Consider the following 14,327-nt stretch of genomic DNA (forward strand, 5'->3'; position numbering starts at 1 on the left):
AGGTCCAGCTGGCACGATTTCTAAGGTTGGAGAGGAGTGCTTATGGGTAGCTGCTTGGCGATGCCCCAGATTGTAGGAGGCCTGGCAGGATACTGGAACATATATGTGGGCAGAAGACAAAGCTAGTAGGTTAGGGAGAAAATTCCCTTTACGTGTACATTTGAAACTCTTGGGAGAGCAAAGAGAAAACACTTGAGATAATGCTGACAGTGCATGAAATTTTGGGGAGAGCAAAGAAAAGGTCTGATTATAGGGAGCGTCTTTCCATCTTACCCTAGGAAAGGCCTGAACATGGAGATCAAAGAAAAGGTCTGGAGCCGTGCATGGTGTGGCATGACTTTAATCCCAGCACTTGGGAGGCAGAGGCAAGTAAATTGCTGTGAGTTTGAGGCCAGCCTGGTCTACAAAGTGAGTCTAGGACAGCCAAGGCTACAGAGAGAGCCCCTGTCTCTGCCCTGGCCTGCCAGGGTTCGACTAACACTTGGGAGAATTTTCCTGCATAGGAACAGAACACAAGACACGAAGAAGGGGGCAAGTCTGGATTCTGATTAAACCCCTTTCATTGAGAAATTTCACAGAGTTTAAAAAATATATTTATTTATTTATTATGTACACAGTGCTCTGGGTGCCTGTACACCTGCAGGCCAGAAGAAAGCATCAGATCACATTACAGATGTGTTGTGAGCCACCATGTGGTTGCTGGGAATTGAACTCAGCACCTCTGGAGGAGCAGTAAGTGCTCTTAACCACTGAGCCATCTCTCCAGCCCTTAATGGCAGGCAATATCTGAGTATATGCCATTCTCACCGTGCCAAGAAAGGGGGAAAGGAGGCACATTAGTGTTCAAGCTCATCATGGCCTTGGTCCGCCAAGTCAGGTCTATGATTACGCACCTGTATCACTCAGGCATCTCGAGCATCTAGCTGCTGTTTTATAAAGCCAGTAAGGTGTCTAAAAGCCTAAGGTGTGGCCTGCTATTCATCTGAACAGCCTTAGTCCACAAGCTCCAGCCTGTGAAAATGGACCTGTATAGGTTTTGTCCATATGGCATCCACTTGCTGTTTGACAAAGGCCGTGAGTTTGTTAAAGAGAAAGGGTCCTGGCGATAGTAATATTAATAAGCCAAGCAAGGGACCAAAAAGAGGGAGAAGATATGGGAGGAACCCGAAGATATGGAATGGAATCCCCATTCCAAAGGGGATTGTGGGGGCACTCTTTTTGCTGCTTTTCCAGGTCTTCTTGTAGCTTTTTAATCTTATCTCGAACGATCCCAGACTTGTTAGCATAGAAATAGTACTTCTCCTCCGACCTCGAGATCATCAGCAAACTCATCCATGCCAGCATCCACTTGACACACAAGCCTCTCAGGGAGCCAGTGTGCAGCGTCATGTTCCTGTAAGAAAACACAAACAGAGCCTCTACCCCATATTAATACAGGGTCGGGTCCATTCCACTGTCCAGTTAAAGGATCTTTCCATTTCACTCTAGCAAAGGTTGACTATTAGTGTGCCAGAACCGATCAGCTTGGAATTTCCTTTGGCATCAAGCAGTAAAAAAATTTAAAATAAAGAGAACATGACTCAAAGCATTTTAGGTGATTGGGGGTAAAGTTCTCCCTTCTTTACTTTTCGTAAAGAGGTTTTTATGGTAGGATGAGCTCGTTCCACCATACCTGGTCCTTGAGGGTTATAAGGAATACCCGTAACATGCTTTATGAAAAAAAGTCACAAAAGTTTTGAAAAGCTTTGTTGACGTACCCTAGGGGCTTGTCATAACCTATATAGGTTATGAATTGATTGGAGATAGCCTCTTCCACTGACGTCAAGGCCTTTTTTAGCGTCAGCTGTAAGCTCTCAGGGTGAGGTTGGAGAGGAGTCTCCTTGTAAGATTTTTGAATAAGGGCCGTAAATCCCTAGTTGTTAATTTTAAATAAGGTCTAAGCCTATTTATATCACCAAGCCACTTTTGAAAATCATTTAAAGTTTGTAAATGATCCACTCTCAATGTGATATTTTGGTGTTCTACCTGAGAAGAGAAAAAGCTGGAATCTCAAATACGAATATGGATCAACCTTTTGGACTTTTTTTAGGAGCTATTTGTAGACTAGACTGAGATAACTCGGTTTCCATAAAAGTATACCACAAAAGCACTTGTTGTCTGTCCTTTCCAGCAATAAGTACATCATCCATGAAATGAATGATATATAAATTGGTATATATTTTTTTCTAACCTTTTGTAAAGCTGTAGCTACAATTTTCTGACATAGGGTGGGACTGTTAGCCATTCTCTGAGGCAAAATCTGCCAATGATATCTTTTCATTGGCTGTCTGGAATTTACAGAATCCCTACTGAAAGCAAAGCTATGGCAGTCTTTTGGATGCAAGGGAACAGTGAAAAAACAATTCTTGAGGTCTATGACAATTTTGAAAGTATTTTAGGGGGGGGCTGGAGAGAGAGCTCAGCAGTTAAGAGAACTGACTCCTCTTTCAAAGGACCCAGGTTCAATTCCCAGCACACATATGGTAGCTCACAACTGTAACTCCAAGATCTGATACCCTCATACAAACATACACGCACATACAATAAAAGTAAATAAATTATTTTTTTTAAAAAAGAAAGAAAGTATTTTTGGGAACAGCCCACAGGAGAGGGCAATCCTGGCTTCAAAGTTCTCATAAGTACCAAGTCTAAAGTAAGTTAAAATTTTACATCTCTGTAAGTAATTTACCTTTTAAGTAGATTACACCCTGTGGAGACCAGCTTGGAACTCAAATGTTTTGTTTGTGTTAATACCCAAGTGTCAGGATTAAAGGTGTGTATCACCATGCCCCATTACAGAGATCTGCCTGTCTCTGCCTCCCTAGTGCTAAGATTAAAGGCTAAAATTAATCAGAGAAACAAGAAAATTCTAAGATCTAGGTAGTTAACTACATTCCCCAATCTAGTTTAGAAAACTATAAGCCTCCTAGTTCTGTCTCTCCAACTGGCCACGTGTCTATAGCCATCTCTGCTCTGCAGGAGTCAAGCCCACAGATAACTAGGAGCAGTGTCTGTAAAATGTATCTGGCCCAAGGAAATTCTAGCCCTGGGCTTGTTTAGCTAGTTGGATCTAAGATGGAAACTCCCAGCTGTACATGTTTGTTTCCAAGGACAAAACTAGTTTATCTCTCTTATTTGCGAATCTAAAAATTTTTAGAAATATTTTAAGTAAACATTAAGCAAAGAAACAAGAAAATTATAAACACCTTGTAGCTAAGGAGTTTGGAATTAACTCCATTCCCTAGCCCAGTCTGGAAAACTGTTAGTCATTTACAAGCAAAAAACTAAGCAAGAAAATTTTAAGTCTTAGGCAATAAACTCTATTCCTTAGACTGTACTTCTCCAACCTGTCACGTGTTCACAGCCATGCCTGTTCTGTAAGAGTCAAGCCTGCTCCTGTCGTGGAGGCAATACTCATACTGCCTCATGGGCTGTGTGCGTGGCCCTCTTTCAAGACATAGAAAAAATGAAACAATATTTAAAAAATTAAACAAATTTACAGACATAGACATAAAATTTGACATGATGATTATAAAGCAATACCCAAGTTCCCCATGTCCTGAGGGACTGTTTGAATCCCTGTAAGAAGAAAAGCTAATGCTTATTTAATGCCTGTCCCATATGTGCGTGTGTGTGTCGCCATGTCTTACCTTAGACGATCTGTCTCATGATTTGGGGAATCGTGGCGATCCAAGTCGATCTGTCTTCAGGGCTGGTATTCCGTGGCAATGCGTGTTGATCTGTCTCATGGGCATGAAGTCCGTGGCGATCCAAGTCCATCTGTCTCTTGGAGTGGGCATTTCTCCATGGCGACGTCTGTGGACGGGCAGCTGCAGCTGAAGAGCAGTGCTCACCAGGACTCCCCCCATTCCACAAGACAACGTTGGGCGCCAACTGTTTTGGCCCATTGGGTCTTCAATGGGTACCTGTGGAGGGGGCAGACAAGTGGGGGGACAGGAGACACAAAGAAATGAGGCAGGGGGCAGGGAAGCATATTGTTATGGCAACCCAGCTGCAGGCTATCTCAAGATGCGAGGAATTCCAAGCAGGTCACAACTTTCTGCCACACCAAATATTTTGCTATCTTTATCTGATCTAACTGTTAAACTACAACAGGGTGGCTCCATCTAAATCTTATCTTTAGTCTAACTGCCGAACCACGACAGGGTCAGCTGGTTTCTGGTAAATGGCAGACTGCTGGAGAAATAGGAACAAGATGGCTGAACATTGGTCATACAGCCGGTCCCCTACACGTCTCGAAAGGAAACAGCCACATTCATGTAGACCAGGGCTGTCAGCTGGTGTTGGGTGCAAAAAGGTGGCAATTAGGTAGTTAGGGAGAGGGGAGTCCCAAAACCAGTGAAAATGGGAAGGAATCCCACCCTTGGAGATAGGCGATAGGTGAGAAACGTAGGCTTTGGATTGGCAGTGGATTCCGTCTGGATTCAGTTTGACCCAAGAGATTAATTTCCTGTAGCTTACAAGAATCCTTTTAAGTTCCTAAAGTGTCCCCTCCTGCAGGGCAAGTCGAACAGGGTCCCTTGAAAGAGAGAACGGGGATTGAGGGGACAGAGACACGAAGAATGGAGCCAAGACAGGTCCTGATCAAGGCTCGACTTTATTCAGGCAAGCACGGCTTATATAGCAAAACATCACAAGCTCTTACACCTGTTTTGGGAACATTGCTGGTTTTGTGAAAAACAACTTTGGCTCAGCTGTCAGCCACAGCTGTAAGCACAGTGTTTTCTACTATCATGGCTCTCCACATTCCCCCTTCTTTATTTTTTATGAAGTGTCTGTCTTAGGTTGGTGAACTGAAAAATCCCTGTTACCCGTCATCAAGGTCCCGGATACAAGTCTCACAGGATCCTGTCTTAGGTTGATAGGGGTTCACAGTCACTCTTACCCGTCTATGGCTGCCTTCACGTCACCCAGTGTTAGGGGAATGCTTCTGCTCTATACCACGCACTTGTGCCTGTATCAGCTGCAATCGCTGAGGCATGAACTGTGCCAGGCAAGGAAGGAAGGCACAGGCTATAATTCCAAGCTTTGCCATCGCTGCCCAGGACAATCCATATCGCAGACTACTGCTAATTCCGAAAAGATGAAGTTGAACGTGAACCCAATTAAATCTAGTCGCATTATACTCATAAGGAGTAATGCAAATCCAGGAGAAAGCCAGCATGACATTGTAACCTGCTCAATTATGTCAAACCGCTAACCTCTTCTTAAAGTACACGAGACATTTGTAGTTAAGGCATTAACATAATTAGCAGTCTGCACCGTTTGAGTTAAAGCAATAGCAGAAATAATAGTAGATGCAATAAGTATGATGAAGGCAGCTATGCCAGCCACTGTTAATCTGATAGTGTCTCTTACTAACCCTCTAAGTTGCTCAAATACTTATAAACTCTTATCTGAAATACCAGTCAGTGGAGACATTAATAGGTAGCATATCAAACAGTGATTGCTTAAGAGCCATTACTGCAGGTCCCGTGCCTTTAGATACACAATTGCTCAAACTACAAGGCCGGGCAGCTGACCTCATAACTTCCATTATTGGAATGAATAAGAACAGAGATTTTACCACTCAACAGCAGAGAAGGAGCATGAACACAAGCCATCACAGGTCCCTTTTTCTAGAGCAGAGAACCCGTCTTTGGCCGTACAGCCACGTCCCCCATGGCAGCTCTAAGCTTCCAAACATAATATTGGTAATTTCCCCTTTTCAGTTTTCCACAGTCCTGCAAATGAAGTTGTCTCCAACAAGTAGGGTGGAGAAGGGCTTGTACTGGAATAATCACTGGTGCTTGCCCCACTCCCCTATGAGGACCAATCATAAGGCCTAAAATTTGAGAGTCCCAAATGGAAATATTCCAGAGGAGTCTCTGCAAAGCATTGTTTGCCATTTCCAAGGTACAGTCAGGTTAGTACACTCTTGAGGTCCTCAAGGAGGATGCATCATAGGTACTGGAACGCTCGAACAGGTTGAAGAAAAAGGAGAATCAGGAATATATGTCCAATAAACCTTCATCTCCGACTTTGAGATTATCAGCAGACTCATGCATGCCAACATCCCCCTGATGCACAAGCCTCTCGGGTAGCCAGCATGCAGCATCATGTTCCTGTGAGAAAACATAGAGCCTCGACCCCATATTAGTACAGGGTCAGGTCCATTCCCCTGTCCAGTGAAAGGATCCTTCCATGTCACTCTAGTGAAGGATGACTGAGTGTTAGTGTGCCAGAATTGATCGGCTACAGAATTTTCCTTTGGCACCAAGCAGTAAAAAATTAAAAATAAGCCGGGCGTGGTGGTGCACGCCTTTAATCCCAGCACTCGGGAGGCAGAGGCAGGCGAATTGCTGTGAGTTCTAGGCCAGCCTGGTCTACAAAGTGAGTCTAGGACAGCCAGGACTACAAGAGAAACCCTGTCTCAAAAAAACAAAACAAAACAAGAGAACATGACTCAAAGCATTTTTAGGTGATTGGGGATAGAGCTCCCCCTTCCTTCCTTTTTGTAAAAAGGTTTTTATGGTAGCGTGAGCTCTCTCCACCCTTCCTTGTCCTCGAGGATTATAAGGAAAACCTATAATATGCTTTACAGAAAAAGAGTCACAAAATTTTTGAAAAGCTTTGCTAACATACCCTGAACCATCATCTGTCTTAATAGCCTTAGGCACACCGATGTGAGAAGAGGCAAGCAATGGGCAATAACATTTTTTTGTAGCATCTCAAGACTAGAAAGAAGCAAGTATATATGCAAAATAGCTATCTATGGAAACATGAACATATTTTAACTTTCCAAATTCAGGCATACGTGTAACATCCATTTGCCAAAGTTGATTAGGCACCAGTCCTTTGGGATTAACTCCCAAATGTGGTACAGGTAAAAAATATGGACAGGTGGAGCATGCCTTCACTATGGCTTGAGCTTGTTCCTTAGTAATCCCATACTCAAGCCTTAGACTTTGCCTATTAAGATGACATAAATCATGGGCCTTTTGAGCTTTTTCTGCATTTGTAAGGCATATCAAATTTCTAGTAGCTGCATCTGCCATACTGTTTCCTTTTGGTAAAGGACCAGGCAATCCAGAATGAGCTCAAATATAACTGTTATAACGAGGATGAGTCCTTGCATGTAAGCGCCTCTGTATCTGAGAGAACAATAATTGTATTTGAGGGCTGGAGAGATGGCTCAGAGGTTAAGAGCACTGTCTGTTCTTCCAAAGGTCCTGAGTTCAATTCCCAGCACCCACATGGTGGCTCACAACCATCTATAATGTGAACTGGTGCCCTCTTCTGGAGTGCAGGTGTACATGCAGGCAAAACATTGTATACATAATAATCAATAAAATATTTTTAAAAAAAATAATTGTATTTGAATATTAGTAGTCTCAATATATGGAACCGTTTCTAAATCTGTCATGTTCCAGCTATATGTTGACTACCGGTGTATAAGTTAAAGGAAGTATTAGCCACCATGTCAAATACAGCTACCACAGCCCTCAGTTCAACCACTTGAGTCGATGCTGAAGTTTCTCTGCAGCAACAAGCAGACCATGCTTTTTAAATGCATGTTGTAAATGTGCATAGGCTGTTAATAAATATGTCTTTATAAGCTAACAATATATCATGGTTTCCTTTTCTCAAAAGAGTGAAGTTATAGAGCATAGCCATAATTTTTATAAAAGAAAAACAAACTTTTACAGTGTTAGCAATGTGGTGTCTTTAAGTGGAGCCACCACATTAACTCATTGCTTGGCCAACTATTCCTGCCTGTTGTGGGTAGTGACCCTGTGGTCACTATGTTGAGGCTTTTGAGCTTGCCAGAGCTCAGAGTGCGTCATGAGGTGTTTCAGCAGCCCTGGGCTTGTTTCCAGTTTGATCCAAGCTGGAAACTCTCAACTGCAAATGCCTAGTTCCAAGGACAGAGCTAGTTTGTCAGTTTTTGTTCCCTCTCTCTCTCTCTCTCTCTCTCTCTCTCTCTCTCTCTCTCTCTCTCTTTCTCTCTAAAAATATTTATTTGAAATGAGTTAGAAAAATGGCCATCAGGTGAAGTTTGGCCTTTCTCTCAGAATATCAAAGATAAAACGACATTTGAACAATTAAGCATTTACAGACATAGAAACAAAATTTGACATGACAACCATAAAACAGACAAACAGTCTGACAGGCAAGACAAAATAATAGTCTCGAGACTTTCAAGACTTTGACAATACACGGCTGAGCAGACTCCAGGGAAAATTAGAAGGAGCCGAGTGACCACTATGAAGCTGTCCCTGTACTAACTGCTCTGTGGCCTGAATTTACACAGGCTTGGGGGTAGCTTCGCTTTTCTCAAGCACTGAGGTGTCCCTCGCAATGTCAGTTTAACTCTTTTTCTTTCATGCTCGGGGTCTAAAACTATCTCTAACTAAAGCCCACAGACTAAAAGTACTTACAGGAGCCTTCTCAGGTCTAAGAGCATCAGAATGAGATCCTGTAACTTAACTCCTACCTTTTTCCAAGTTTACTGTTTCCTCTTCAGGGAACCCTGGACATATGTCACCCACAAAATCTAGAAACTTAACCAACTGTTTGCTTTTTACCTCGACTCCTTGTGTTTTAAGCATAGACTCTAATGTCTGTCCAAATGTAATCTCTGCTACTGTTCTGTCCCATATTTGCGCTGCTTACGTCACAGTTTCTCTGTGAAGAGGGTGACTTTATTAAAACACTTCCACTTTATGTCCAGCACTCTCCGAAGCAATATCCCTCACTTAACCCTTCGTTTTCAGGTCCAATTGTTCGGACACCACATGCCCCATCCCACAGGGCAAGTCAAACAGGGTCCCTGAATGAGGGAGTGGGGATTGAGGGGACAGAGACACGAAGAACGGAGCCAAGACAGGTCCTCATCAAGGCTCAACTTTATTTAAGCAAGCACGGCTTATCCAGCAAAACACCACAAACTCTTACACCTGTTTTGGGAACATTGCTGGTTTTGTGCAAAACAACTTTGGCTCAGCTGTCAGCCACAGCTGTAAGCACAGCGATTTCTACCAGCATGGCTCTCCACAATAAATGGAGATAAATTTAGACACGTTATCATCATCACTGTTTGTAATCTGCAGTGAATACAGAGTGTTAGACTTGTACACATTGTAGGAAAAGGCAGTAGACGTATAGCATAGTAGAGGCTTGGGAAAAGAGCTTTATGTTAAAGCATGGATAGTACAATGAGAGACATTTTTTTAAAAAAAGACAAACCAAAGGAAATTTAAAATATTAGACATTCTGACCTTCATAACTTGCATTTACCAATTTAAAACACTTTCCTAAACCTTCTAGCTTTTTTTTTTTCCTGAGACAGGGTTTCTCTGTGTAACAGCCTTGGCTGTCCTGGACTCGCTTTGTAGACCAGGCTGGCCTCGAACTCACAGTGATCCGCCTGCCTCTGCCTCCCGAGTGCTGGGATTAAAGGCGTGCGCCACCACATCTGCCTCCTTCTAGCATTTATAAAACACCTTTATGGAAGCTTTAAGACATAGGTGAAATTTCTGTAAGTAGTCACTGTCCTTTCTCTAAAAGAATGGTAACAGGGTAGACCGTATCTAGACTTGACAGCTAAAGTTTGGTCTCCTGCATGTGAAGAAGGCTGGGAAGGTACCTGAAGGCATCCGTGATAGAAGCTGGCCATGTGACTATGGAAACTGAGTATGAGTTTAAAACAGACCTGTCGTGTTACCCTGGGTTTGGAGAGGCTGTTGAATCTAAGAGCCATCTGTACTCCATCAGGTCAAGGAGTTTGAAGGCTAGAAATGTCTACAGCTCTTGTGCTGGTTAAACATCCAGTGGTTTGGCACAGAGAACAAGCCTACATGTGAGCAGTGACATCCATAGGCTAAATGTGTCAACAGGTTAGGCTGTGGGACAGGTGTCTCCTTCAGGCTATATCTGAAGCAAGTCCCTGGCAGAGCTGGCTCAGGCTGTACCCCCACGGGAAGGGGTATTGCAGACTTCTAATTTTTCCTCAGAGGTAGTGGCTAAAGCCTGGCGTATAGTCCATTGTATCTGAGCTGGTCGGGAGGGGTCCTCTCAGGTTTTAAAGATTTTACCAGTTTCTATATGAGGGTTCAGGAAACATTTTCAGCCATTTAATTAAGATGGCAGCGAAACCACAATCTTGTCTCTCTCAAGAATATTTAAATAGACAAACTTTGATTACAGTTTATCTTAATACTTAAAGACTAAGACTTTAAGTTTTATCTCTGTTAATTTGGAACATTAAAAATACAAGTACAAGCTGGGCGTGGTGGCGCACGCCTTTAATCCCAGCACTCGGGAGGCAGAGGCAGGCGGATCGCTATGAGTTCGAAGCCAGCCTGGACTACAAAAGCGAGTCTAGGTCAGCCAAGGCTACACAGAGAAACCCTTTCTCGAAAAACCAAATAAAATAAAATAAAAATAAAAATACAAGTACAGTCCAAAAGGATCAGGACAGCTTCTTATGGTAATAACATCACATTTAGAATTTTAGGCTAAACATGTCTTTTTTTAAAAAAAAAGATTTATTTATTTTATTTATTGCATATGAGTGCTTTATCTCCAGAAGAGGGTATCAGATTACATTACAGATGGTTGTGAGCCACCATGTGGTTGCTGGGACTCGAACTCAGGACCTCTAGGAAGAGCAGGCGGCGCTCTTAACCGCTGAGCCATCTCTCCAGCCCCGGCTAAACACGTTTTAAGGCAGTGATTTAAAATGTAATATTGTAAAGAAATGAATGTTAATGTAGCAGAACGCTATAAAAACCGTGTCAAACCCTTTAGTGAGGAATAGTTGAATCCAGGTTAGCTGATGACAGGAGAAATAGCATTTATTTACTTGTTTAGGAATTAGCAAAAGCATAAATTAGTAACAAAAACACATTGGATCAGGATAATACATAGCCAACAAGGAATTGTATACTCTATAAACAATCTTAAGATTTTTTTTTGAGAGTAGGAAAGAAATCAGAGACAATTTTTATTTTTTTTTTTTTTTTTTTTTTTTTTTTTTTTTTTTTTTGGTTTTTCGAGACAGGGTTTCTCTGTGTAGTCTTGGCTGTCCTAGACTCGCTTTGTAGTCCAGGCTGGCCTCGAACTCACAGCGATCCGCCTGCCTCTGCCTCCCGAGTGCTGGGATTAAAGGCGTGCGCCACCACGCCCGGCCCTGACAATTTTTATTTTTAAGAGTTGGAAAATGGAGGGCTGGAGAGATGGCTCAGTGATTAAGAGCACTGTCTGCTCTTCCAAAGGACCCGGGTTCAATTCCCAGCCACCACATGGCAGGTCACAACTGTCTGTAACTCCAGTTCCAAAGCTCTGACACTCTCATGCTAAAATAAAATTAATTATTTAAAAAAAAAAAAGAGTTGGAAAATGGATTTAAAGAATGTAGGCTCTGTTTCTTAACGATTAATATTTTACAACCCAACTAGCTTACACAAGAGGGAAAAAGGTTAAAGGGAAAAAGAGTGAACCTTCCCGTATCCGTTCCAGGGGTCGGGTCCCTAGGTGTCTCTGTCCTGCGTGCTGGTCCAGTCTGTTCGCTGATCCACGTGTGCTCAAGCCTGGTCTGAACCTGCTGCTGCTCTCTCCTCTCCCCCTGTCTGTGTCACTTGGGAAGGGCAGTCTCCTTCTCCCATTGAGGGTCGATCAGCCCAATCAGAGGAAAGCTGTGCATGAAGTCCGAGGCTGACAGAGAGCTTATCAAAAATAGCAGGGGTGGGGGTTGAGATTTTCAGGTAGTTTACAGAAGGCATAGCAGGCAGGCAGGCAGTGCTGGCGAGGGGCAGAGAGGTTACTCAAGCCAGAGGCAGTCCACTTGTCTACACGTGGATTTACTGGAAACAGCGCCATTGAGGGAGGTGCAGCCATGTAGCCGATCCCGGTCCAGGAAGAGAGCGAAGCAGCAGAAATTTGTCCCAGTTTAGAATTTGGGTCTGAAGGCGGGCATGGTGGCACACGCCTTTAATCCCAGCACTCCGAAGGCAGAGGCAGGCAGATCTATGTGAGTTTAAAGCCAGCCTGGTCTACAAAGCGAGTCCAGGACAGCCAAGCCTACACAGAGAAACCCTGTCTCGAAACCCCCCCCACCCTCCCCCTCCCCCCCAAAAAAAGACTCTCGGTCTGAAGGCAGGGTGGTGATGGGTTAAGACCAGAAAGATTGGAGATTTAGGATGAAATCTGGAAGAATGGAGTTTGTTTTCTTGCTGTAGCCATGGCTGTCTTGGACTCATTTTGTAGACCAAGCTAGAGATCCACCTGCCTCTGCCTCCCTGAGTGCTGGGATTAAAGGTGTGTGCCACTGTGCCTGGCTTTTTTTTTTTAAATGATTTATTTCAATTTTATGTACATTGGTGTTCTGCCTACCTGTGTGTCTCTACGGGGGTGTCATGTCCCCTGGAACTGGCGTTAAAGACACCTGTGAGCTGGCTCGTGGGTGCTTGGAACTGAGCTTTCAGTGTTTTTAAGCACTGAGCCATCTCTCCAGTCCCTTTCCCTAGATTTGTCTTGAGTTGGTGTCTCCGTGTTGCCCAGACTGACCTAGAAATTGCAAATAGCTGGCATTACACCCCCGCAGTGCCTTGAGGAATATTTATAACACTTGTAATCTCCAAAGTGGCTTGAGTCTTAGTGGAAGCCTCTCACCTTGTCATCCCTCCATTCCTCAGCTTTGACTCTGGACCATGGTCCCCAGCTGCCACCGCCTTTGAGAGGTGTCTTAGATGGAGGAATTAGGGGCACTGGTGTCCATGCCTTAGTGTTCGGATTCACTATAGGCCCAAAGCTAAGACTGACTCCTTGAGCCAAAATTAACCTTTGTGCTCTTCAGCTGTTTGTCTCTGGCATTTTTGCCATTGCCACGGAACGCTAACTCTAGCTCAGGCAAGCATGACTGCATTTTCTTCCCCAAATCTGTTATACAAACTTGAGGCACAGAGGCTAGGGAAGGAAGTCCCAGGTCTGGCAGTTGCTGCTCGCCTGCTCCTGTAGCAGCTGAGCACTAGCATGAGGGTTGCTCAGGGAAGCCATTGTTGGGCGCCAGCAGTAGCTGTTGTACCCAGATCGCAAGTTGGCGGAAAAGACCACCAGGACTCGATACCGATGATGCAACACATACAGGGTCCTGTATTACGGGCTCCAGCTCGGACCACAATCCTTCCCGAAACAACAGGACAGGAGAGCGGCACAGTGTTTCAAGGGCACTGGGTTTATAAAGGGGAAAAACTGTAAGTGGGGGTTGTGGGTCACAGAAACGTCGACCTTTAGGTGGGTTGGGTCGAGGCTGGATCTCAAGGGGAAGTTTTTTTGTTTTTTGTTTCTTTGGTTGGTTGGTTTTGTTTTTGTTTTGTTTTGTTTTGCTTTGTTTTACTCAGAGGAACATTGGGAGCTGGAGTTTCTGGAGACTGCTGGCATGTGCTGGTTCACAGCAGTACGTGGTCACTCTCGGAACACAGGGGGAAGTGAGGGTCACCTAGAAGACAAGTTCTCACAGAACATACAGGCTGCAACATTAGTTACAGAACATACAGAACATGGCATTTGTTTGGGCCTTGCACAGCCAGCACTTAGTCCCTGGGAAGCAGGCAAGAGGCTCAGCGTGGGATCCCAGATGAAGCCACTGCTCTAAGGGACTGTGTCACAGAAGAAGCTTGCAGATAGGTCTGTTTGAACCACCCTGTGTCCTCATGTATGACAGACACTCAAGCCTGTCCCATCGGGCTGGTGTGACCAGCTCTCTTTGCACACTTTACATCACCCCAGAATTAAGTTGCTTGATATGGTAGCTACTCAAAATAGTATGAAGAGTCGGGTACTGTCTGATAAAATCCTAGCTGTCCACGCCAGTCAGCAGGCCACAGTAGTCCCTATAGCCAAGAGGCTGAGGCAGGAGAATCATGAGTTTAAGGTTAGCTTGGGCTACATCGCCAGCCTGTCCCAAAACACACATTCTCACACCAACTACTAGGTGTATTTTTAAAGATGGTTGTGATGGTCTTGAGACCAGCCTGGGCTACACAGCTTTAGGCCATCCTGAACTACAGGGAAGACTTTGGTTTTGTTTAGGGGGTTTCTTTTTGTTTTTTAAGATGTGCTTATTTATTATTATGTATACAGTGTTCTCCCTCATGTACACCGGCAGGCCAGAAGAGGGCATCAGCTCTCACTATAGATGGCTGTGAGCCACCATGTGGTTGCTGGGAGTTAAATTCTGCACTTTAGAGGAGCAGTCAGTACCCTTAACCTCTGAGCTGTCTCTC

At 44.0% G+C, this 14,327-nt stretch overlaps 1 protein-coding gene and 1 long non-coding RNA gene across 2 annotated transcripts in view; one reads left to right on the forward strand and one right to left on the reverse strand.

The window, feature by feature from the left end:
- LOC311600687 (aflatoxin B1 aldehyde reductase member 2-like) overlaps positions 1-14,327 on the forward strand; it is a 55,665-nt gene that overhangs the window by 15,937 nt on the left and 25,401 nt on the right. The gene's annotated exons all lie outside the window — the stretch shown is intronic.
- LOC311600694 lies at positions 587-12,080 on the reverse strand. The gene is made up of 3 exons (XR_014780314.1): positions 11,544-12,080; positions 3,690-3,965; positions 587-1,393 (listed from the first exon to the last, which is right to left on the reverse strand). It is a non-coding gene; the product is annotated as an uncharacterized lncRNA (long non-coding RNA).

The sequence above is a fragment of the Acomys minous genome (assembly GCF_964271855.1).
Source record: "Acomys minous genome assembly, chromosome: 6".
NCBI lineage: Eukaryota > Metazoa > Chordata > Mammalia > Rodentia > Muridae > Acomys > Acomys minous.